This window comes from Stegodyphus dumicola, chromosome 6 (assembly GCF_044657685.1).
Source record: "Stegodyphus dumicola isolate Sdum_Otavi_A_Nest chromosome 6, ASM4465768v1".
Lineage (NCBI taxonomy): Eukaryota > Metazoa > Arthropoda > Arachnida > Araneae > Eresidae > Stegodyphus > Stegodyphus dumicola.
The window spans coordinates 34,957,446-34,984,310 of NC_140773.1; positions in this window are offsets into that span (position 1 = coordinate 34,957,446).

The window sequence follows — 26,865 nt, forward strand, 5'->3', positions numbered from 1 at the left end:
AAAATTTTAATAAATAGGCTTACTTTTCTAGATCTGTCAATGTTTATTTATTTCTTTTTGTGTGTGTGCTCAATGATTTTCACCCGTCTCAGTCTCAAATTGATTTCAGGGTTAATCCGAAAACACAACGCAAATGTACAGGGCTTATTGATGTTAGTATATTACTGTTAAAAAAATCTTAAGTGTTATGTGAACAGAGTAGGAAACATTATTGGTACCATGATTTCTACATAATATATTGGTGCCATGACGTTTTCACCATAACAAAATTCTCCATAACATAAATGTACACTAATCATGCTACCGCACCGGACCCCAATCCGAGGTGGCGTACTTAAAAGTTTCTCTGTTACTACTGATACAGCCCAGGTGCACAGGGTATTATTCCCGATTCCCAGGAATCAGAGTGACGAGTAACATGCGCGCCTGGAGATTTGACTAGTCTTCAAAATACTACCTGTCAGTACTACGCGGGATGTCTGCATTGGGACTAACACCACCTGGGCCTGTGGTCTAGTCGAATTAACGTAGTCAGGATTACTTGCTTACATCCACGAGTTAAGGGAAACCGCCAGGCCCGTGTTTTTATGCCCGGTGCCAGATCGGGTACAGTGCGGGTACAGATCTGAGCCAGTAGCTTCACAGATTTAAGATGCGTCGACCCCCAAAGGGACCATAAAAGGTAATTCAAACCTACTTCTAGAAGGTTCTGAATTTATTAGGCGAGAAACCCATCTTCGATATTTCCGAAAAAGGAAAACATTTAAAATCGTTCTTTCTAATTCTATTCTCCCTTGCATTTAGAATGCTCTGTCTTTTTCTTTGTTTCCATAGAATGGTGCCTTAGATTCTATGCAGCGTTTCCGCTGCAAAAAATATGAGCAAACACAGCATACATGCGTTAATAGAGAAAGTTGCTGCAATCGTGGAATAAAACACAGATGTGTCTTTTGCCCAAAGAAAATTTAAGAAAACTTACTTGCTGTTTCTGCGGTGAGGGTAACGACAACAGCTATAGGGTTGTAAGCGAGTAAAACTTCTAACTTGAAGAACATTATAAACTAGAAAATCCCTGTATTAAATATTGGAGATTACCCTTTGTTAAAGAATTAATTTGAAACTCAGGTATGAAATTCTCCAAATATGACGCACGCAGAGATATTAAAAAGCAAAGAAAAAAGAACAATCTTCAAGATAGCGAAGCATATGACAGTTTTAAATCTGTCATATACTTCGATTTAATATTTGATATATCGCAGGCTTTGTAACTGTCGTTAATTATATATGTCCCCAAAATTCACTAATATCGTTCCTCCAACTGAAAATTAGCCCATTAATTTTTTTTTAAGAAAAACAGTCAAGAATAATCTCTTTTTTAAATTAAAGTTAATTAAAATTTGGAAAGCAGAATGAATATTTCTTATTTTAAAAATCCTGATAAATTTATGAAAGATAATAATAATAATAATTAATAATAATGATAATAAATGTATGAAAATGTTTAGCTAGTGTTCAGACAATGGGCATATATTTTAGTGCCACAAATTTTTGTCGTCTTAGCATCACCACAATCGAATATTATAATTAACAGATTAATTAACCTTGTTAACAACTGATTACTTGGTGTTTATTCTATTTGATATATTTTTGAGGTTGTGTCTTTGCTAATTATTCCCAGGGAAATATATTTTATGGCAAAGTTTAAAATGTTTTATGGAACACGAAAATACATTAGAACAAGGATTATAAAAGAAAAAAGATTTTCATGATTATGTCACTAACTGTATCTGTTACCCCGCGCAAGAGACTGAATGTAAGCATACCATAGATTAACAATAATAGTGAATATAAAGGCAAATAATAATTTATTTACATCAATATGGTATTATTACAACTATGTAATAGTAAAATCATTTACATTATAATAATTAAGTATTGAATGAGAAGAAACGAAGATCCAACAGTTAAACTTCAAGAAAGAAGATTAGTCATTTCAGACCAGAAGTGCAGACACATTGTAGTAAACAAGAAACTGAATGTATATAATACATTTATACCACTTTCACATTAATTTCATATTTTAATATGTTTAGAATAATACATAATTTATTAAATTTAAAACTGGCTTCCGTCTGACTTTCTACCTCAATTATGAGCACTTCTGTTCACGTCTTCCAAGAGTACGTACTGATACATCATTTATGAAAAATTTATGAAAATGCGATTGATGTATTGTAGTGAAAATGCTCATTTCCATTTCTGGTAACGAATTAAATAATTATAAGCTGAGACGATTGCATATAAATAAATAACTTAAGGTTTGGATGATTTCAGTTCTCGAAAAAATTATTTTTTATCTCAAGACATGCTCTTTCCTCTTCCCATGTCATCCATTTTAACGCAGAACAATGTTTGGACAGCTTGTATGTTTCTAAGAGAGAAGAAAAAGGAAAGTAAAAGCCTAAAACAAGAAAGAAGTTGTTCAAGTAACTATTTTCCATTGCCGAAAGCGTAGAAAAGGATTTTTGTTGCTGAAATCTCTTGGGAATACACTGATTGGCGACGCGATGAATGAAGTAGAAAAGGACACTTACCCTCGACACTGTGACAAAAAGCGTCTTGTGAGTAGTAAACGGGAGACTGAACATCATTCTGTTTTGTCAGTTCGCAAAGTAAAATAATCGTAAAATTCTTGCTGAATCATGAAATCAATTTCATGTGATCGAGGGAGTTTTAAATTTATTTACACCTTAAATAAATTAAAATATATATGTGCAGCCGAAGTTACACATATATATAATATTATTATTAATCCAATATTATTAATGCTTAAAATTCCATTTTAGGTTTGCTTTCTATAAATATGAGGGAAGAATAAAAGTTTTGGAGAAAGTAATCCTTGAAAATGCAGAGTAAATTTATTTGTACAGACTATTAGCCAGAAAGGAAGAAAATTTTAATGGAAAAAGTATTACGAAACTAGTTATATACTTGCCGGAATCGAAACATGTGTCTTTCAGATGGTAACAAGACATGCTATTCACCTACATTACGAGAGAACATGCAAGGGAAAGCGGTGATTCCTAACATTCGTTTGCCAGGTAAAGTAGGCGCGTTGGGTGAGTCGCAAGTACAGCTGGGGAAAAATTATCATCCAAAATATTTTTAGTTCAGGCACAGCTAGAAACTATTTGGTTTTGGAAACCACTCTTTTGGAAAAATCAGCTGCGCTCTTGTCGTTATTCGAATCAAAGACTTTCCATTACCTGGCTGGATGCGCTAACTAACACTTACTCAGGACCGTACATGAGATTTTCGTAAATGTAACTTAATGAGTTAAGATGCAGGAGCATGCAAGGTGTAAATTTAACCGAGATAGAAGGCACTTTGAGTTATATGCTGGATTGACTTGCTATTTGGCATTCCAAATCTGGTGACAAACTATAATCTGATTGCCTTAATTCGGATATGAGATGCGGGCAGAAGAGTAGATTGGGAGTGATGAATAGAAGCGAAAAATATTTCTTTGCAGAGAGTCGGGCACAGTAACTTTAAATAAATGGTCTGCTGTGCTGACCGCTGCATCAGAAAAGCATAAAGGAAAAAAAAATGCTTTAATTTAAACAGATTAGCAGCACGTTTTCTTACAAGAAGTTTAAGATACAATGTTTATCGATTTATATACGTATTTCCGAAGCTAAGTCGCTGAGTCAAAGAAGGCTAAAAATATGAAGAGAATTTGTAAATTTTCGTGCGAAATTCCTAGCTAATATTATTCAATTAATTTAAACTTAAGGTTTTGACAACATAATCTGAAAATATCTTTAGTAATTTCAATATTTACCTCAATTTTGAATTTCAATTTTCATTCATTTTCATCAAATTTCAGTAATCAGAAAAAGCTCCACTGGACTGAATAACTTGGACGTACTCTAGAAAAGCGCAAAACAAAGATCTTTGTTATTTTCTACATACTCCACTTCGGAAGAATCATAATTTTGTGTGTTAAAATAAGGTAATTCCTACAAAGTTGCGAGCTCAGTGAAGTAAAAGTGCAAGAATGTGTTTCTCAGAAACAAAAGCATTTGTAATGCAGAGAAAAAAATTGTTTAGGAGTGAAACAAAGACAAATTGTAACATTTGTTACTAATACGAACGTGTAAGGGAAAATGATTTTTCTCCTAATTAGCAGTTTACGAAAAGCGATGTTCTAAATACGTTGAAACATCATTTTTAAGACAATGAATTAAGGGGACTCATACACCTTAAACCCGTCATGATCTTCGAATATGTGACTGCTGCAAGAATTGGGATATTTTATTTATTTTAAAAGCAATTACTTCCACTTTATTACAGCTGACTACATAATATAGCTGCTTTGAAAAATGGCAACCAGAAAGTTTGTGTTGCCACAAATATTTTTGTAATTTAATCCGCTTTATGACCAAATATTTCACCATGTTTCCACCTTGCGCGCATGATATTTTAAAAATGGCTAATGGTACATACTTGAAATTGGATGGAATTCTTTATATGGGCACTATTTTCGAACTGAACCAACAACCTGATAAATATTTTAATATTGAAAAATTTTATGGACGAAAACATTACAAATTTTGTTAATAAAATATATTTTATAAACTCAACTCAAAATAAAATAAAAATTGAACATGAAATTTTTAGAATTTTAGGTTCACAGTAGTTTCCAAATGTTATAAAAGCTATATATTAAATATGGAATTAAATTATTAAACATAATGTTTTAAACTGTGCGCGCAATTTGGAAACACGACGAAAAATGTTGTCACAAAGCGGATTAAATTATAAAAATATTTGTGGCAACACAAACTTTCTGATAACTATTTCAGAAAGGAGCTATATTAAGTAGTCAGCTGTAAACAGTTGGTAGTAATTGCTTTTAAAATAAATAAGTTATCCCAATTCTTGCAACAGTCAGCTATTTGAACATCTTATGGGTTTTAAGGTGTATGAGTCCCCTTAACAAGAAAATAAATCAACTAAGGAAACTGTGGATGAAAATAATATACATACCCTTCCTTCAGTTGTGGATTGTTGTTGTTGTCTTGTCCATATTACATGGAACTCATCATAAAGTCATGAATCATAACTTTAAAGGTAAATTGCACTTTCTCTTATGTGTTGCACGAAATAAGACATTTGTATCGCTTCAAATGTCTGGAAAAATGCTTTGTTTCGTAAAATTATAAACTCATCTTATTGCTTTATTCTAAAACACGAAAACCCAGTTTTGCTCTCGCAGCAGCCTATACAAGTAATGGATGTTGTGCTTTCTGTCTGGACATTTTAAATATTTTTATCACATTGTGATAATTCCTTAGATACTTATCCATTAAGTGCTTGACTGGATAGAGCACAAGATACAACTGACTAAATCTAGTTGAGTACAGATATCGCTATGTAGAGCATGAAACAAAATTGTTCTGTGCTCTTGTCGGGATTCGAATTACGTGCTAAGTACTTCCATTAACATCCATTACTTGTACCATTATGATGAAAGATTTAAATGTTCCTACTAGTAATTGTTTTGCATGGTCGGATTCTACTATCACCTTATTCTGAATTGCCCTTGAATCACGAATATGGCTTCCTTTCATAGCCAATCGAGTGTCAAAAATCCAAACCATGATTCTTGAAGTGAAATGGAATCATGTTCAAGGAAAAAATAGTTCTGCTAATTATGGTGCTAGAGGTATGGTGCTGGTATGGCACAACCTAATGAATTAATTCATTGCGATCACTGGTTCAATAGACCTTTCTGGTTACATAATTATGTATTATCTGGAATCTGTATTGAATAACCAAATGGACATTAAATTAGACAGTAAAAAAGTAACCAATGAAGGGAAATGGAATCTTTTCAACTTCGCTTAAATTTATTATGATTATTTTCTTTATGCAAATTTCTTTGCAATCGTGTAGGTGGAACTTTAGATGCTCATTGACGGGCAAACCCTTGGCCACGAAGAAAAGTGCTGAAATTGATCTAATGTTTCTGCCTGCAGCATTATGTTTTCGCCTATTTTGTATCTACTGTTGAAGAAAAACAAAACAATATAAGATGAAAAGAAATATTAACACTTATTTTTCAGATAAAATTATCCCATTTAATGTTTTCCAAGAATCATATACTTTTTTGCAGCTCTTTTTACTTAAAAGATAAAAAGTAAATTTCGGTTGTTTTAGTCTTACATACATGAAGAAATAATTTTCATTTTAATTTTCAGCAATGTATTCAGTTTGTTTAAAATTATTAATATTTAAATTACAATTATAAGTATTTAAATTTATAATTATCTTGCATATTATATTTATATGTCTGGATACCGTATTTATTTGTGCAGATCCTCCTTAGCATTTTAAGATACGTTTCTGAAATATATGTATTCACGTAATTTTCATCTTCCTCAAAGCATTTATAAAACTAGCTCTCCTAAAATCTTTTAACGGTTTCGTCCTTGTAGTGATTGTTTTTGTGTATCAACTGATATGTTTTTGGAATCTTGGAGTATGAGTTTTGATTGATAAAGCAATAAGATCGAAAAGCTTCAAGAAAACATATATATTTAATGTTTTCGTTGGTTTAGGAGATCACCGCACGTAGATAGACAAACTGAACTGTGACAAAGCTCATGACATTGAATGACGATGGTGACAACTTGTAGCAGACGGCACATAATTTCATTTTTTTTTGAAATATTGTAGCTGCGAAATTAGTAAACAAATAGAGGGAAAATGAGCGAGTAAATAGGTAATATAACTAGTTCATCATAAAAATCTCATTAGATTGATTTTTATAATTTCCAATATTTTTCTGTCCCTATCAATATCGATTTATTTGAATATACATCAGTATAATAAAAATCTGAGATGTTTTAGATTTAACGCTTTCGCATCGAAGTCGCCCGTAACGCCCGTTCATTCATACAACGGCAAAACGCCCCAACGCCTCGTTTATTTTCCACCTAGTGCTTTCCCCTCCACGTTAGTGTATGGCTCATTGGTTTCGCGAGTTGTTAAGAGACATGTCAATCATTCTTTTGAAACAACTAAAGGAGACATACGGAGAGCTATTGACGTTCGCAGGTGCAATCCGGCTCTAAGGTGAAACTGCACACAATGAATGAAACCGCTGAAAAACCCCCAAGAGAGAAACAGTCATTTCACTTAAGTAGGTTATTGTTAATGCTGTAGCTATCTACCATGCAGGGGGAAAGGAAAACTATTTCAAGACAAATTCGTAAACACGGGCGTTTTCGATGTTTGATGAAAACAGATTTGCTCGTCTCTCGATGCGAAAGAGTTAAACGGTCAACCAAAAAGGTTTGCGAAAGTTTTTTACATTCTAGCTGAGATCGCAGTCTACTATCCTGCTATTACACTCGCTGCCAGTAACCCATTTTTTTCCCTTGTTAGCTTTATTATTAAGCATAACTTTTTCGCACTTACATCATATACAATTCAACAACAAAATTAGAAAAAAAAATTAACAGCAGCATAGTAATATACAACTAGAATTCCCGACGTAGAGTTTAGTCTTGATATATATTTTTCTATTTTTTTCAGCAAAATATCTCTATAATAAACGGCTAAATGCCGTTTCGAGACTAAAATCCAAATAAGTAACTCATTAAACAAATTAATATATTTGTAATGAGTTTATGACAATTTTCTTTATTATCCTTCATATACATCAGGATTAAAATTAACGTTTCGCTATATATGAGTTTTAAATGAAAAGAAATTAAAATTATTTCAGGCATTAGTTTAAAAATTTACAACAGAAGGAGTCTGCTGCAAAATTTAAGACTACAAAACATTTATTTTAAGAATAGTTCGTAATAATAAAGGTTCTAAGAAACAATTCGATATAGTGAACACGAAATGCCGTACAGAACAGGATGCAGATGCAACTTCTAAAGCTTTTGAATATTTTATTCTTTTCTATTCCAGCAAAGGATTAATGAATATCTGAAATAGCGTGGAAAATGCATTAACTGCTTACGGTAGAAGTCGAAGTGAAAGAGAAAAGTTTTCCATTTCAAATGATATATGAGCTTAGATTTTTTTTTTCTACAATTCAGAATGAGTTCTTCAGAAATGATGAATATCCATGCTTTTGAAGAACCAAAAAATTAACTACGCCAGTTTTCCTTTGCATTGAAACCGCAGTAGCGAATGAAAAGATTTGGAGTACACCATTAATTTTTCTCATTGCTTTTCATTTAATCAGTTCTACATTTAATGAACACTAAAATCACGGAGAATAGATTAAATGGTAATGGCGGGAATGAATGTTCTTTCTATTATTTCGAAAAATTAATACAGCTTATAATACGCCAACTTTGTAAACAAGGTTTACGAGGAATTATCCGCAAGCAGAAAATGTACCGCCTGAAAATTTCCTAAAAGTGCTATACATTTTACCTTGATGTCACAAATTATCTAAATATACTTTTATTAAAGAAAAAGTATAAAATATTGAAAGAAATTAGCTACATTTGGAAGAAATAATCCAAATGAGGAACTAATTAAAATTGTGGAATAAACATATTCATTATATCCATTAATTTTATTTAACATTTTGGGCAAACTGTCCAAAGAATTGTTTGCATTTTTATTGAAATCCAACAATGCTTTTCCAAAACCACTCTTAGGAGCTGCTTATGAACACTTATTGTTCTACCCCATTATCGGAATTTTTGACATGGACTTGCTTTACTGCAGAGGCATAAGCTAGTTTACTTGCCTCACAGAAATAATGCATACTTAATTTAACCTACGCTTCCCACCACACCATCTAGTATTTAAATTTACCATCTTAACATTGGTTAAGTATGGTAAATTTAAATGAAACGAACAGCACATGCATTGACCAGCTTTAGCAGTTGAACAATCAGAACTGAATACGTTTAGCCATATAACTGACTTCACCGTTTACACTGACGTTCGTCGTCCTTTCCCAGAAAGGCAGTTTTCAGGAGACATGTCACCGTATGTAAGAACAAAATTAAAATTACTGGCAAATAGGCTGGTAAGCACCACTCCCAAGAGGACAAGCAATTCTGTTAGTGGAGTAGAGTACAGAACATTAACTTTCTATATTATGCATCTTTAACAAAGAATATTGTACAAGTTTTTATTTTATTGGCTAGTAAATCATATTTAAAAGAGAAAACTTTAAAATATATGACTACTGCGATCTCATATTAATTAGCGCAAGAACGTGACAATGAGTGCTATTACAGATTAATGTTACGACTGGTGTCTGAAAGAAAAATTGAGTAGGGAACGAATTTAAATGCAATTTTATCTTCTCCTTCATTGACTGAATTGACTTGCTTTCAGAAACTGAATTATTTTTGTCTTTATTGTAGGGAGCATTATTTGTTTCATATTAGCTTGCGTGTTTTACCACAAAATATTTGATTAAAGATAATATATGGTTCTGATTTCAGATAAAAGAACATCTTTCATCGAAAAAAATTTTTTGGATCAATGATATGTTTTCAGTTTTGAAACAGTCATTACTGTACTCTTTAAAATTAAAAAATAAACATGAATTATTTAAATTGTGTTCTTTAAGGATGGCTAAATCAGTAGCACTAGGAATTTCTTTACGTGCTTTCGAATTCACCGTATTAATTTCATTAAAAGAATCATTCTTAAAATGAAAAAACAACTATAACCGATATTAGAACGCTTCGCTCATTTCTGACCTAAATTCGAATAAATTTCACTAATTTATTAAGACGATACGTTTGTGTTCCATCTATTTACTGCTGCTGCCAGACTATTTATGATGCCTCTGGAATATAAAATACAACTAACGGAAACAAAATAGCATTATTTTTTTTTTCTTCTTATACCTAAAATCTCTAACGCACTCAAATAAGATTGTAATCTATCTTAACTTTAAAATAATTACCTAAATATTGTTCAATTGATTTACTGTCGTTTTATTCGCTCTGTTTTGTTAGGCTGTAATACCAGATCCATTACGTGCTTATTTAAATCATCAGATTTCACATTTCTACTGATATCTTCATAGACATTCGTAATCAGCGAAGTAAACTAAATTTTGTCATTTTCCTTAACTTACAGATCTTTTGCCATATTTATAAATATCTTGCTCTTGTGTGCCACTTCATCTGGGACAAAGATCATACACTAGTAACTTCTAACAAACGTTTATAGTTTATATGCATCTGGCAAGAAGTAAAATTCCTTTTTATCCAAAATAGTATAATTTATTAGTAATTCCTTTTTACATACCACTATCTCGAATGATGGACTCACTGTCTCCAATATAACTAAATGTTGGTATAAAAGTGTTAGTGTCTTATTAATAGTAGAAAAAATCAATAGTAGAAAATCAATAGTAGAAAATCAGTAGAAAAAACGTGCTTGAGGTATCGGTACATCTGAACAGATGTCACCACGTTTGGATCGACGCACCTGGAGACGTACTATATTGGCGCCATCGAGCAAGATTGCAGACATTAGACTCTTAAATACTAACTAATTAAGTCATATAATATGATTAAATATTTATAAGCACCATGCCTCCGTTTTTACCAGTATATTTCGTAATTTGTTGCAACGCGAGCACACACTTTATATATATAAATATATTATATATATAAATATAATATATATAAATATAAATATAACTTTATATATACATAAATATAACATATATACATAAATATATTATATATACATAATATATAATATAACTTTATATATACATGAATATAATATTTATATATATAAATATATCTTTATATATACACTTTATACACTTTGTATTATATAATAAATCATTGGCAAGGAAGAAATAAAAACCTCTTTTGAATGGTACTTATCATGTCGTAGTCTATTTAGTGTACAACTGCAGTACCTTTATTTATTTTTAGCACTAATTTCAAAGCAGGGGCAGAAAGAAATCGCACAGCTAGATATATGAAAAATATAGAGAAAAAGAGTAACTGAAAGAGTAAAATATAGAGAAATGTTAGATATTCCTCTACCAATGCAACATTAGAAAGCCTTTGATTACTATGGAAAGGAATAATAGATACCTATAAATCTATTGCCCAAATACATGCAAATCCATTAAATAACGATGAAGTGTCAGATCGAAATGTTTCAGAACCGCAAAGTAAAAGTGATTGTTTACCATCTCGAGGCAAAGATTTATGATGCACCCTAGCTCTTGCAACGATGAATACAATCAGCATGCGCTTTGATTCCGATTGTTGTGATGCTCATACTCACAACACCTAATTTCATCTTCAATGGTTGTACTGAATACGAATGTGGGATTTTTATGGCTTCTCTTTTTTTTTTTTTTCCTGGTCCACTCTAAAAGATTGTTTGCATTAAGCTCCTCCATTCTTAAATATATTCAGTGGAACAAATTCTACAGCCATGTTTAATAATAGCATGTATTAGGTAGTTAAATAACAGTATATTCACGCATTTCAAGATTATTTCTTGAAACTTAAAATTCTTATACCAGCACATGTTTTAGCAAATAAAAGCGAATTGAATATAATTTTACAAGAAATAATATCTTTCCGTATTTAAATTTTCTAAATAAAAAAAATGAGCTTCGGTGCATCATTAGTGGATTCTGTGTCAGTTTTGAGTGTGTTGAATTTTTCTCCGAAAGAAGAAAAATAAAACTCTCAGTGTTTGCTCATGATTTTGGATACACATTTATTCCTATTCAGGTCACTGATATTTTCTCTGTATGTAAGAAAATATTGGCTGATTAAACTCCTAATAATGTCATTGGATTCTCTAAACGTAAATTAATTTAGCTATTTGCAAATTCTTACATTATTTTTTATGGTCAATTATTTCAACAAATTATTGGCGAAACACAAGAAAGTTCTCGTAGTTATATCGTGACCAATTTTTTTTTGTGCTGTTGATTTCCATGAGCAAAATATATTTCTTTACTGATAACTTCTGTACAGTCAGGTATATTTAAAATTTCGCTACCTTTTCGCAAATTTAGTGATTCTATACGTAAATTTTTATTCTAACTGTTGAAATTTAAAGCAACAGCAATAATAGTAAATATTTAGATAATTTTAGACTGTCAGTTCTTATCATGCATAATGAATTATTTAGCAAAATATGACAAGTGTTATTTCTTTAACTTCGATTCTATTACGCAACCATTCTGAGATGCAACTATATAGTCTACAGAAATATTCTTCAGAATTTTATCCATAGAAACAATGAAATTAATTACACGCAAGCACGAAAAATATTATTAACATTTCTTACTCTTTCACTATAAAGTAGCGGTTCTCAACCTTTTGACTAACGCGTACCATCTAAACAATAATTACAAATCTTTAATACCACCACCAAAGAGTACTACTACCACCACCACTCTTGAACAAAGCTCAGATTGCATAAATTTACGAGTGTTAGGGAAAAAATTCAATCAGGATGTTGAGATTTTAATTTTTTAATTTTATAGTTAAAAATTCTTTGCTTACCACCCATTTTTCTCTTACGTACCACGGGTTGAGAACCTCTGTTGTAGAGGCTACTGAATATGAATACGTAGGTTGAGGCAAAAATCATGGCAACTATTTTTTTTTTCTTGAAGATACCAGTCCGGTTGAAAACTGTGACATATATAGACGAAAGGACAAGGTCTTAACTACATGTGTGGACAATGAATAGCACTGAAATATCGTAACACACAAATTTATTACGGTAGTATACAGGTCAATATAGCCTTCACCGTGCAAAAGAATGATAACATAGTACACAAAAAGTTGACATGACAAACCTGGGCCTAAAGACCCTCAATGTAGTCCCCTGCTACTGTCACCACATGCTGCCAACGATGTGAGAGGCGCTAAATATCATCAGCCTCAGCATTTGCCACATCATGTGTGAATCGGGTAATCTGTTGGCGCATAGCATTAGCAATGTCCTCCCGTGTTTCAAACCAAGGAGGTTAGAATAGAAGGAGGGAAGGTTCAACTCAAACGGTGAAGCTTGGCGGCCATCTTCCTGTTATCACCGTGACTTGTGCAAGGAAGTCTGTCATTGCAACATTTTTTCCATTTCTTTTTGAAGCATGTCAGCTTGTATTGCATATGGATGCACAAATAGATTCTCGAAAAAAATTCCGGGCATTATTTTTCACACGTAAGTATTAATTTTCTTTTTTTTATGTAATATGACAACTATGTCAAAAAATATCACAATGTCATGTGGTTTTCTTTCCAGATGTGAAAAAAAAGGACTTAAAATAGGTTATTTAATATGACTATAATCAAAATATATTAAATACATTTTAATGTTTCTGTTTATAGCTGGTATCTTCGTTCCTTAAGATACAATGCTATACGGTAGGATTTAAATTGTATAATTTGAACGTTTTAGTTAATTCGTTTTATAACTTTCATGAAAAGTAAGAAATCAATTGTTACTATTTTTATTAATTGTAAAAGTGTTAAATAAAGCAATGCTTTTCTTTATATATTAATTATTATTCATTTTTTTAAGTTAAGATAAACTGTTCTGTTGTTAAAAATTTTTTGCATAAACTTACAAATTTCTGGGCAGTCTAGTGATAAAATTAAGTAAAATATTTACACAATTGAACATGTGGAAAGATGTATCCAAAAACTTATATAGGTGTATTTCTGTAATTCAACTTAATTAAAGGCAGTTTCTTTGAGATTAATAAATATGAAATGCGCATAAACTGAAATCAATGAATTCACATAAATCTGTTTTATTTTATTAAGATTAATTTTCTAACCTAAGCAAATTCGTGAAATATGCAGAAACATCATTTTTTAAAGGCCTTTTATGTTATGCGCATGCATTTAGATTTCGAACTATTTCTTAATAATTTGCTGTACATAGTAAATTATGGATATCATCTTTATTACTTTAAAATAAAAATTCAACAATAGCGAGGGATTTCATTATAAATTTAACATATTTTTACTGGAAAATAAATGCACGAAACAGCTTAGAAACACGTACATGTCACTGCCGTAATGCAATGTTTTGAAGTCACAAACATGGACGCCGCTTGTTCGGCGGAGTTTCATTCCTCTATAGTGGAGGAAACGGCGAACCCTCCCTCCTTCTATTCTAACCTCCTTGTTTCAAACCGCCTACCACGTATTGGTTCCTTAATCTTGGGAATGACATCAGTCACAGGGCGAAAGGTCAGGAGAGTACAGTGGGTGCTCCAATTCTTCCCATCTCCAACGTCGAAGTAGCTGCCGTACACTCTACTTTATGTGGTCTTGCATTGTCGTGCAGAATTATTGCACTGTCCACTAGATCCGGACGTTTATCCCGAACGCCACGTCGTACTAGGAAGTCCCTCTAGTACTGTGCTGTCACTGTTCTGTCATGAGGAACAAAGTGGCAAACAATGACACCACTGACGTCATACGCGACGATCACCATCAATTTGACTGGGGAAGGATTCTAACGCTACCTCATTGCGCAATATTCTGTGGACGGTGCATTTTTCGATGCCACTTGCCCTCTCTAACTCCAGTAATGTCCATCGTCTGTCTTCATCCATAAGGTGCTCGATGATGACACGTGCCAAGTCGTTCCGCACACTCACCGGTCGTCCCGAACGTTGCTCATCACTGGTTGACACACGTCCTTGCTGAAACTTTCCTACCCACAGTGCTACTGTACGATATGTTAGGGCCTTATTCCCAAGGGCTTCTACTAATTCACTGTGACATTCCATCGCAGGTTTCCCTCGGAGAACGATTATTCTGATGTAAGCGCGCTGCTCAACACGGGTTACTTCCATCTCGCACAGCACTCACCAACTGACTGATTTTAGAGTAATCGTAACCACACAGCTATCTGTTGTTCTGCATACACACTATGCCTGCAGAATTTCCACACAACACATATACGTTTTGTGATCGGTTCACATACCTACAAGAAAAAATAGTTGCCATGACTTTTGCCCCAACACTCGTGTCTTCCGAATTTTACATGGAACACAATAAATAATAACTACAGCAAAGTTATTTAATTATTAATTTAATTAATTAGTTTTCAAAATACAATTCTATCATATTATACTAAATATACTGTCTTAAAAGAAGTAAGATAATATCGACATATTTCTTCAAAAAATTTAAAACATACATAACACTTTATATGCAAGTAGATTAATATAATGGATTCTCAAAACGTTCCTATAGTAGAACCAACAATTTTGCAGTGAAATATGATAAACAGAATGAAAAATCATCAATGGCATCTTAGTACTTATAACTCCAAAATTACTGATGTAAACGATTGTTCGTTAGGTGTACTATATTCGGAAAAGAAGAGGCTTCGAAAAAGTAAAGGAGGAAAGGAAGGCGGTACGAAATTTTCAAATGATGTAAAGATACAAAATTTGCTTTACGCCGGAGATTGCATAAGTGATATATAAAACCGGTGGCAGTGTTCAGTTACGCACAGCGTTCGTTGTTAAATATATAGTGCACATTTGGTTTTACATATATTTTTGTATAGAGTGTTCAATGGAAAAAGAACATTTTGTTTTTAGTTGGAGTAGGAGGTTTCTCTAACATTTTTCGAGTATATGGAAACAATTTACTTGACGGTAAATACTTTGGAATTCAAGCTGCTATACTGTTTGGGAACTGCATTCTTCGGATCCTTCATAAGGTTACAGATTCCAGCTGAAAACTACGTAATCCTGGAGACATTCAAAATTCAGCAACCAGGTTCTATTTTAATAGTAAGGAAGTGATACAGTTCACCAGGAAGAAGGGGCACCCCCAAGCTTAGAACTTTTGATACACGGTTAATAACTCCAACACCTGGAGATGATCCAAAGAGGCATACACCCGGCCAAACCAGGGGGACTTATATGTTCACACAGTCTTGGTCTAGGCATCCACCAACAAAGAGAAAAAACTATAACGTAGACTGTCCCGAAGTAATGACCAAGGAAAGCCAAACCCCTAAGGACAACGTTCGTAATCCAACCATAAAGGAAAAACAGCCAAAGGGGAAGACAAGACTCTACCATACGGTCCCTGCCATCCTGAACCTACCACCGAATAAACCATGGCTCTAGTCCTGTGAAGACTGATGATTTTATACCCCCTTGATCTAAACTGTCTAAGTACCGATTCTAGCCAGTAGGTTCACCTGTTTTACCGACGTCGCATTCGTGAAACTTTCAGTGCCAGCATGACAATATCTTCTAGATCAGCTATTCTCAAACGGTGGTAAGCAAGAGAAAGATAGGTGGTACGAAAAGAAAAAAAACATTTTTAACTTCAAAAATTTCGTAAAAAAAAAAGAATAATTGATACAAATTTCCTGTGATCGAACTCTAACTGAAGATTTTAAAAATTGCACAATTGTTAACTTTTGGCTGAAAATAAAGCTATTAAATTTTTTATTACCTTCTTGCACAACCTATTTGTGCGAACAAGGATTTTTTTCCATGCTATATTTGAAAAATAAATACAGATCTTTATTGAAAGTGGATACTAATTTACGGTTTAAACAAAGTGAAGTAAGCTCGGACATAAAGGCATTGATCTTTCTCTTAAACAGGCCCACATTTTGCACTAAATTTTAAAATTAAAGTATTATAACTTAAATTTTGATAGTTAAAATGGTAACCAATTTTAATCTAATATTTTTATGTGTGCATATCTAATACAAATAGCCAAAAGCTTGTGCGAATACAAATATATATATATATATTTAATATTTCTATTAAGAAATTGAAAAATAATTATTGTAAAAAATGTAGTGGTGGTATTAATTTTTTTTTATTTTTTGTTTAGATGGTTCGCGTTAGTCAAAAGGTTTAGAACCGCTATTCTAGATAACATCGATGAGGATTTTAGACAGATCTTCTGGCATATTCTGTTAATGGTTTAGACCCTCTAATGTTAACGATTATCATTGTTTTATAAAGAATTAGGGAAGTTCTAAGGAAAACCGTTTCTTAAACTATTACATCAGTATTTCAAATAGCCATTTTTATCTTAAAACCTGTGTCTAGAAAGTCCGAAACTAAATGCTCCAGCTTTAACTTTTAATGTCATTCATGCGTAAAGAATTAAAATGCATTCTTCTGATAAGCAGGAAGTAATTTTAATTACATGTTTATTTCTGTTTAATAAGGATTAATTCGTTCAAACTGTATACTTAATTTAATCGCAATATTTCTTTACTTCAAAGTTATTTTAATCTTGAGTTTTCACTAGAATTTTGCATTAGTTCTTAAGCTGCTGATGAAATTATGCATTATTCAAGGAATGCGAAATATTTTATTAAGTATTCTTGAACCTGCTTGGAATGCCTTAGAAACACATAAATATTTTTGACCACAATTCCTGCATGATAATGAATCTAGTCATTTATATTTCGAACAACAGCTCAGAAAACTCTAATTTTCGAAGAGTTTTGAATGCTGTGCCATTATTTGCGCCCGCTGAAAGTGCGTTCTGTGTTCAAAGGTTACTCTTAATTGTTTTAGAATAATTTTCCTTCTTCTTGACTTACATGGAAAGAAATAATCCTAGAACTATTCTAATGTAGAAAAATTACGGATATGATTCTACAGGCACATATTGTTCCCAAATTCTCGTTATTATGAATTGCAATTTTTGGTACATTGTTCGTATAATCTTGATTAATGCAGCTTGTTATTCTTCCTTTTCATTTATACATTTATAGTGATTTAATCAAAGCTTTAAATAATTGTTGTTTTTAAATTACGAAAAATAATATAATGGTTTCCCTACGAATTTTATCAAAAAAGAAAAATATAGTCTAAAACGAATTGCTTCCAAAATCTAAATGCAGATTTAAATTCATATCTTGAAAGCACTGTTTGATTAAAACGCATCTATGATTACATTTCTACATAATTTAACGTATTATTTAATTTTATAAATGTCTTGTATGCTTTAACTGGCTAGTGATAATACTTTTTTCATAAATGTAAGCTATGTACTAGTATTTATTTCCAAAAAAGGGATTATATTAGAAATAGGAATTAGTTGCCCCCTCAAAAAAGTAGCTACAATTATTACCTTATGTTTCTACTTTCGGTTACTTTATGTGACTATACCCCTAAAACAAACAGAGGGATTCAATCAGAATAAACATACAAACCGTTGTTACTTGGCCAATAGCATTTGTATAATATTTATGACACTAGTCTTGGTAAGATTGAAGGTTCATGTAAAATGTTTATTTTACAAATAATAGGATGACTTTTAAATTTGATCATATGCACGTATTTTAAAATCAACTGGGAAAAGGCATAGTAAAAACCTGATATATTATTAAATATGAGCAACACTGAGCATCAAAATAAAACAGGGTTTTAAAACAGTTTCACATTCTTCGGTGACCATGGTAACTCTAGTAAGTTTTTCAAAACGGGAACAAAACCTTTGGTTTTCAATGAAAATTATCCTAGTTAAATCTGGCTGAAGTTAAGAGTACTGTAGCTAAATACAAGTGAGCGCGGCCATTAAAATTAGACGTCAGTTGTACAACTTCCAATCAGTAAAGTTCGATGAGAATTCAGTTAAAACTGAATGAGAAGTCGCTTATTTGGTTGCAGTATGAATCAACTGCAAAAACAGCTCGCAAGAATAATATATACCACGTAAATCGAAAGTACTATTCGTAACAACGTCCTTAATTCAACTAACCACCATTTTACAGAGTTGGACTATTTCTACCTGCAGTTTCTTACATTTAATAACTTTTAATGAGTAAACCTGAGATTATTTAGCTGTGTTGTGTTGAAAAAGGTTATAGAAGCGGAGACTTTGATTTGTAACATTGGTGTAATATTAAATAGCGCAATAGGCCAGAATTATTGGATAACGTGCAGGATGAAATGCGTGATCTGAAAAAGAAATATGGAATTAAAGTAACTTACCCCCAGAGAATGACATTTCAAATAATGTGAATTACGAGAAAGTTATTATATCTTGATATCGTGAAATTTTAAATTAATACTAGTATAAATCAAGAAAACATAACCAGACAGAAGACAATAGACGGCAAACTACTGCAGCAGTAAGAATCAGTCCTACCATTTTGAGTCCTAGCCTTTCGTGCACAAAACGCGTAAAGTTCCAATCTAAAAAATCTCAGTTCATCTTCGTTACACAAAGTTACTTGATAACAAAATTCAATTTTTATAGCGAAGGACTTTGACTTGAATTATTATTCCAATATATTTTTGTGGAAACACAAGGCCAATTCTAGCATCGAGACGCAACACGTGCACGAGAATTCCTTTCGAGAACGTCTCAAGTCGTAAAACATCATTCATTTACCGCAGAAGTCAGCATCTAGATCAATTTAGTTGAATCTTCATACTACTTACTATTATTTTTCTTGACAAAATGCATTCTCTTGAAACTATTAGAGATGGTCGTCAGAAAGGCACGAAAAAGAACAAGTTGTAGACACGCATCATCCGCGGTGAGGACGGGCAGAAGCCCGCCCTACACCTTCGGAGTCTAGCAGCAGAAGAGACAGAAAACCGGTTGTAGTGGTCAATCTCGCTCTGTCATCGAGCGGTCGCAGTGAACAGACTTGATGTTGAATAAATGTGGAGGCTTGCCTGCACAATTAGCAGCGAGTAGAATTTGTCAGTATACGGATACGAAATAAAACTCAGTTGTGGCGTGCTTTAAAGATGATTTTGAGCTATTTCTTTTGCTTGTTTGATTAGCTTAATACGCAAAGTATCAGAAAGCTATTTGTCTAAGTGAAGGAATCGTTTGATGGAAGATTTTATTAAGGAAATTGCTTTGTATTAATTTTGAACTATAGGACCCGTGAAAACATCTATGGCTGGATTACTATTTTACATTTTCTCTAGACACTTCATTAGACTGCAACTAGACAGGTGACAGGTGACGGAGGACGAGGACGCCTGGTGTTTAACATAGGTAAACAGGCGTGTGTCCCACGCCCTCCCCTATCTAGGAATAACAACTCCCTGGGGCCCCGTGAGGCTGCCTCGGGAGTTTATAATACAGATCTAAAGATCAATACATGGCCAAACAGGGCCTGAGGATTATTGTTTGACAATGGTTGCGTGACAATAACTTTGTGGGTGTGCATGGCTGTTGGAATAACACAGATACATAAAAATATACAAAACAAGTACAAGAATAGATACATATACAGGAAAAAACAAACAAAGTCTAACAGATACGAACATAAGGATGCATTGTTATTAAGATAAATATGAAGAGAGACACATATGTAAGATACAAGAGTAAAAACAAGAGTAATAAATAAAGTCATATGTGTATTGCTGGTATCCTTGGGGTTGCAAATGTGCTGTGAGCACTTAAACACAGAGATGAAGCTATTAGTACCGGATGTCGAGTTATGGTGCCAGGAGTTAGTGTTAGAGTTCGCTGAAAGTACAGTCTGCACTATAGTTCAAATTTGCAAGAGTTCAGGCTACACTAAAGTTTAGTGTACACTGTGGTACTAATAGCCCTAAATTTGGAGTTTGGCACAGTCACTAAGTTTTAATGCAATTGCTATAGGTTGGTACAGTAACTACAGCGCAGACAGTATGTTAGGCACAGTAATTTCAGTACACAGTCACAATGTTTGCACAGTTACTATGACTGTGAACAAGTACTGATCTTCACTGATGTGTGCACTAGTGCTTAGGCATAGTCGGAGTTGGTGCATGATGTATACGTGCGGTGCAATTATTACGTGCAACCATTCATTGCAATAGGTTGGAAGGTGATGTAGGCATTCGAAGGCACTTTGAGTTGACACAGTTGGTACTCTGCTAGCACACCGGTAACTGCAACTAGACAATAGAATCTAGGAAAGAATGACTTTTCTTACTGAAACTTCAACCAGAGAGAAAAAATTTCTAACGCCTATGAAAAGACTAAATGGCCCTTGTATAGAGTTTACCTTAGGGTTTATTGATACGAGTCAATGATACAACTGAAGGGAAATGTAGGGTTCATTAATATGATCAAATATTCAGAGAGAATACTGTGATAGCGAAGCCTTTCCGCCATCATACTGCGCTCTATGAACATATGCTTGGAGTGCGGAGCTATAAAAAATTTCTGCTCCTCCGAAAAAAATCCTCCTAAAAACATTACTGTGCAAGATTGAAGACATTGCTTTGAATAACAGATTACGTCATCAAGTTCTTTAGACAGGTCCATTTATATTTGTCTTCAATATTAGTGCAACACGTGAGTCATTTCACAAAGGCCCATTTGGCCCAATGCGTTTTTGCCTTTAAGTAATATGAGGTTGGCACTTCTCCCGCTCTATTGTCCGAAACATGAAATCGACGTACAGTGTTTTAATGTTTAGTTTCTATTAATTTTATAGTAGCAAGGACTCACATGTTGCTATGGCATCCATTTCTTGAATAATTGTTAAGATTCTACAGTTTGTTTTATATTGCTGAGAAAATTTCGTAGATTGCACTTGATCAGTAATAAGGTTATAAAAGATGCCTTAATCCAAAGACGATTGAGAACTGGTCTCTAGTCGGTTGTATCATTTCATTAGATAATGTTAGTATAAACTAAAACTAACAGAAAAGAAAAATGGGTTATTATTTAATCAAAATTTGTGCCTTAAGCTCCCCAACTGCAAAGAATAGTTGAGAATCTTCGGAACATATTTTGAATTTTATAGCAAATCTAATCTAATCCCCAAATGAAAGCTAACACTCTTCGAAATCTTCTTTGAGCATAAAAACGTTTAGGTGCAGTCATATCGTTTTAATACTACTCTCTAATAATTTGCTTATTCTTCTAGGAGAAAATTTCTTTTTGGCATATTAATGGAACATTTGTACGTGCCTACAGATGGTAATAAAAATTTTACTCACTGGAATTCATGAATATAGCCGCTCTTTGCTATTTAATTTCTGCCAGATGCACATATGATGAATTCAATCAACTTCTGAAGGAGAGATGCCGTGTTTAGGACGAAGAATGATCCCATTTTTGTGTAATGAAGTCTTTTATGTATCCATTAGTGCGTTAGAAAGAAGAATTGTTATTATGGTAAAATATTGGTAAAGTTCTAATATAGGCGTCTTGAAATTTTTGTGAGCAGTTTTCAGGCCAGAATTTTATCAGTACCTTGAGTCATCCTTACTTAAGGGAGCAGCGCGAATTATTTTGCTACCGCTTTTTAGTCTCATTCCCGTTTATTTACAATAATTGTGTAGATATTTTTTGTGTACGTATATCTTATAGCCTATTTTTCGTTTTTGTTAATATTAATTGAAGTTAATTTTTTATTATTAAATTTCCATAAATGGCAGGAAAACTCTTTCCGAAGGAGGAAAGAGTTTCTTTTTCTCTTTCTTTTTACTTGTAATTCTAAACATATTGTTGCACGGAACAGTAGCCGCACAAAACAAGTTTTTTGTTCAAAACTTGCAAAGTTGGTTTGTGCTTCTATCAAAAAGATGTGACATGCTTTGAAATACTAATAATACTTTACCAATATTTTACCATAATAATAATACTTTTACCAATATTTTAACATAATTGTTATTATGGTAAAATATGGGTAAAATAAATTGAAGTAAATTTCGCATTTTGAGAAATTACGAAAATAAAAATAAAATAAGTTATCGAAAGAAAAGTGTTCGCTTGAAGGACCTAGTACAATTATGCTTTACGGCATGAAACACAATATCAGAATACTTATTAATCACTAATCAGAAGAACACGAGAAATTAATTTACTGTTCCTGTTCGTCTATTAAGAGTGTAATTATCTTTGCTAGAAAAGTAAGTTTTTACTAATAAATATTGCTTATTCCGTTTTTACTGTGATAAGTCAATTAAAACCGCAAATTCTTTTCTAGAAGATTTCGAGACTTTTCGATGATAAATTTCTCAGCATATATATTTGTACAACTTGATATTTTTCTTTAAAAAATAAAGGTGCTTCATTTCTGTACCATATATAGCGCCATGATTATAAAAGTAAAACTATTGTTTTTATAAATACTAATCTTAGTAACGCTTTGTAATTCACCATTTGCTAACATACAAAAACATACCTTCAACAATAATGAATGGATATAATCATGCAAAAATATTTCTGAAATACGACTACTTTAATTCACAAATGAAAATTATCATATGATGTAGTTTTAAGTATGTTCTGTAATGCTCGAAAAGATTTAGGACCTGAATTTCTCTGAAATAAATGCATTTTGATATAAATGTGAATCATTATGATGTGTCGATACCATGCTTCAAGAAGTTTAACCCAAGGAACGTGATAGCCAACAAAAAGCTTTGCTACTTTGATTTGAAAATTTGTCACGAGTGTTACTACTTGAAAGCTCTGATAAGATTGGTTAACCGTGAACTTTAGCCTAAAGCATGTTACAAGAAATAGGATATGATCTTATTTAGTAGTTTTATCGGAAATGGTTAAGCATCGTATAGAATTAATTCCGTATTTGTTGGTTTTGCGGATAAATCAAGTTAAAATGGTATACACGATTTTTAGAATTCTTATTCATCTAAATCGTTTCAACATACTGATGCACAACCGCAACCAAGGTTTAGTTTGGTAAAACAGTTTAGAATTCTTTCAGCTGTACTAATGCAGACACAATATATGTATATCAGCATAAACATTAAAATTTTAATATTTCCTTTATTTTACGCTAAGCATACATAATCAATATCTAATACATTTAATTTTTCAGAATGTTTTAAGATCAATGCATTGCAACGATGATCCTTAAATTTGCATAATGACAGACATTTCAACTGGTACTATATGATATTCTTGAATTTAGCTACAGTCATATAAAAATTAATTTCATGTAGTTATGATTTAAATTAGATTTTTTATTTAAAGATTAAACATGCATTACTACATGTTAAGAGTAAGTGAACGGGAAATTCAAAATAATTTACGTGACTCTGAGAAGCAGCTCGTTCAAGCTCTCTACACAGAGCCAGATTACAAAAGGCCTGATATAACTATCTCTAGTACTCCCATTACGGTTGCTATAAATCTGTCCTTTCTTTTCACCACACTAAATAATCACATTCTGGAGCCAATTTATAACGCGTCGTAGATAGTAACCCATCACACCCATCGTCGTATCATAGTCACTTCGAAAGTCAGGACTTGTAGAATTTACAAGTTCCCGTACTTTTCCTTCATACAGTAAATAAGAGTCTCGAACAGCATTTCTGTTTATTATCATCAAGAAGTCACAAATTCACTATTTCGACGTGACATTGTTGATGGGAACGCGATACTTGGATTGTTGCAAATCGTAGTAGTCAGAAGCCGATACTCGTAAGTCGCTAAACCCTTAATTTGCATTTTCTTTGCACGTAATCATACTCTATACAACAGTTTTGAACAACAATTTAATGTGCAATCTAATTACTTCACAATTTACTTGGGATGAACATCATACACGAGGCCTCCCGATGCATCCTTTAAATTTTCCTCTTTATCTCACATTCTTGGGGGGCATCGCCATGCTATTCTCGTCTCTCCTCCTAGCTTCCACACTTTTTTTATATTTGCCATTCGAGCACTCTTCTTTTCTTCGCTCGAAATCTGTTTACTCTGTATTTCAATTTTCCGTAACTTTAGCTTTTACGCTATTTGAGTATTCACAGGCAACAAAGACCTTTCTTTCAAACCAACGTCAGCTCCTATCAGCGAGCTTGCCCAACTTCTAAGCGATTCGGCTCATTAAAGCGACATTAAACATTTTCCCTTTCTTACGCTACGGAACTACAAGCGAATCATAATATTTTTGTTTATCTGTTTCTCCCGTAGCGTGAAATGTATCTGCTGTCAACAAAAAATTACTCATCTTTTCTGTCAGGAATCAAGCAAATCGTTAGAATTATACCTGAAGCTAGGTCGCTATATAACACTCCAGAAAACTTTTTAATGGCTTTTTTATAAATTGCGAATTTGATACATAAACCTACAAAAGTCTACAAAGAGTTTAATTTCAACAAAAGGGTATCTAATCCCAATACATATCACTTCTACCTTCTTATTCATTTCTATTTTGAACATGCAGAAATCTTAGATTCCAGCAAATTTTAACTAAACTGCTGGCCACCCAAATTGCAACACCAAGAAAGACAAGAGATATCACAACAAAATGTATTTAGTAGATAACATGTTGACCAAGTATCAGATGATTAAATTTATAGACTTCTGTGAAGTGTGGTTCCTTCCAGAATCAGTAGCCAGAGTAGCCGCCATTGTTGGAGATCACTGCTGCCATACGCCTCGGCATTGATTCAAAAGTGACTTTGGATCTGTTCTTGGGGTACAGGAGACCAAGCAGCTTCCACACGTTGCCAAAGGTGATCTGGTGTGGCACCTTGGTATGTAATCTGAGTCAATCGTTCAGTAACCATGGACCACATGTTTTCTATCGGCGAAAGATCCGAAGAGCTAGCCGCGCAGAGAAGCAATTCAATCTGGCGATTGACGAAGAATCCTTGGAGAATGCGTGCAACGTGTGATCATGCATTATCCTGTTGAAATATGGCTGTGGGCAAGCCCTGAAGGTAAGGAAAGACAACTGGCTCCAACACCTCGGAGATGTAGCGCTGGCTGTTTAAAGTACCGGCAATGCGTATTAGAGGAGTGCGAGAGTGATATCCAATACCGCCTTATATCATAATATCCGGTGCACGACCAGTGTGGGGGTGCATAACGCATCTGTTCAGCATCCTCTCTCCACGGTGTCTGAAGACTCGAATCCGACCATCGTGGTGTTGCAGACAGAAGCGTGATTTGTCAGTAAAGAAAATTTCATTCCATTCTGCCGTCCACATCCTTCTTTCATCGCACCATTGGCGGCGGAGACGTCTGTGGTTCTGCGTCAAGCCTACGCTTGCAATGGACGTCTTGCGGACAGACCACTCTGCTGGAAACTGCCTCGAATGGTACGCGCAGACACTGGATGATGCGTTACAGACTGAATGTGCTGTGCTATGGTTCGTGATGTGACTGAGCGATCCGTCACTACCATGCGCACAATGTTCCTGTCATCACGTGAAGTGGTGCACTGAGGTGGATGCGATCGAACACGTCGGTCCGTCGTACCCTCCTGTATCCAACGGTCACATATCCGCATTACAGTTGTTTGGTTTCGTCCAACATGACTACCGATTTCTCTGAAAGATAATCCACACTCTCGATAGGCCAATATCCTCCCTCTGTCGAACTCGGATACTTGATGAAACGATGATCGCTGTTTACTACAAGGAATAATTGATCATTTTCTTTTTTTTTAACCCAAGAAAAGCACAATTGCCGAAATTGAAATCGTCGAAAACTCCAAGCCTTAAATAGCGCTTTGAAGTGGCGCCACAGGCGCACGAGATGTGCGTTTTGCGCTGAAATTCTAATCATTTGCATACCTCACCTCCGCTAATGCATGTTGTAAATTTCATGTTATTTGCATGCTTCCTTCAGGGTGTTGCATTTACGGTGGCCAGCAGTGTATTTTTTACTATGAAATATTTTATTTTAAAATTGTGATGATATAAAAACTAATTTCATGTTCTAAAATACTATATTTTTACTAGGGAGCTCTAAGTAAAAATTAGATGAATACACTATATATTTATTTAATTAACTTTGAATATATTGTGAATTTCAGAATGTACGTGCTATGATTGTTGTCATTTGACGTCAAAGTTTAAACTTCCTAAAATATTGCTACAAAAGTTTGAACTGAGATCTTTAA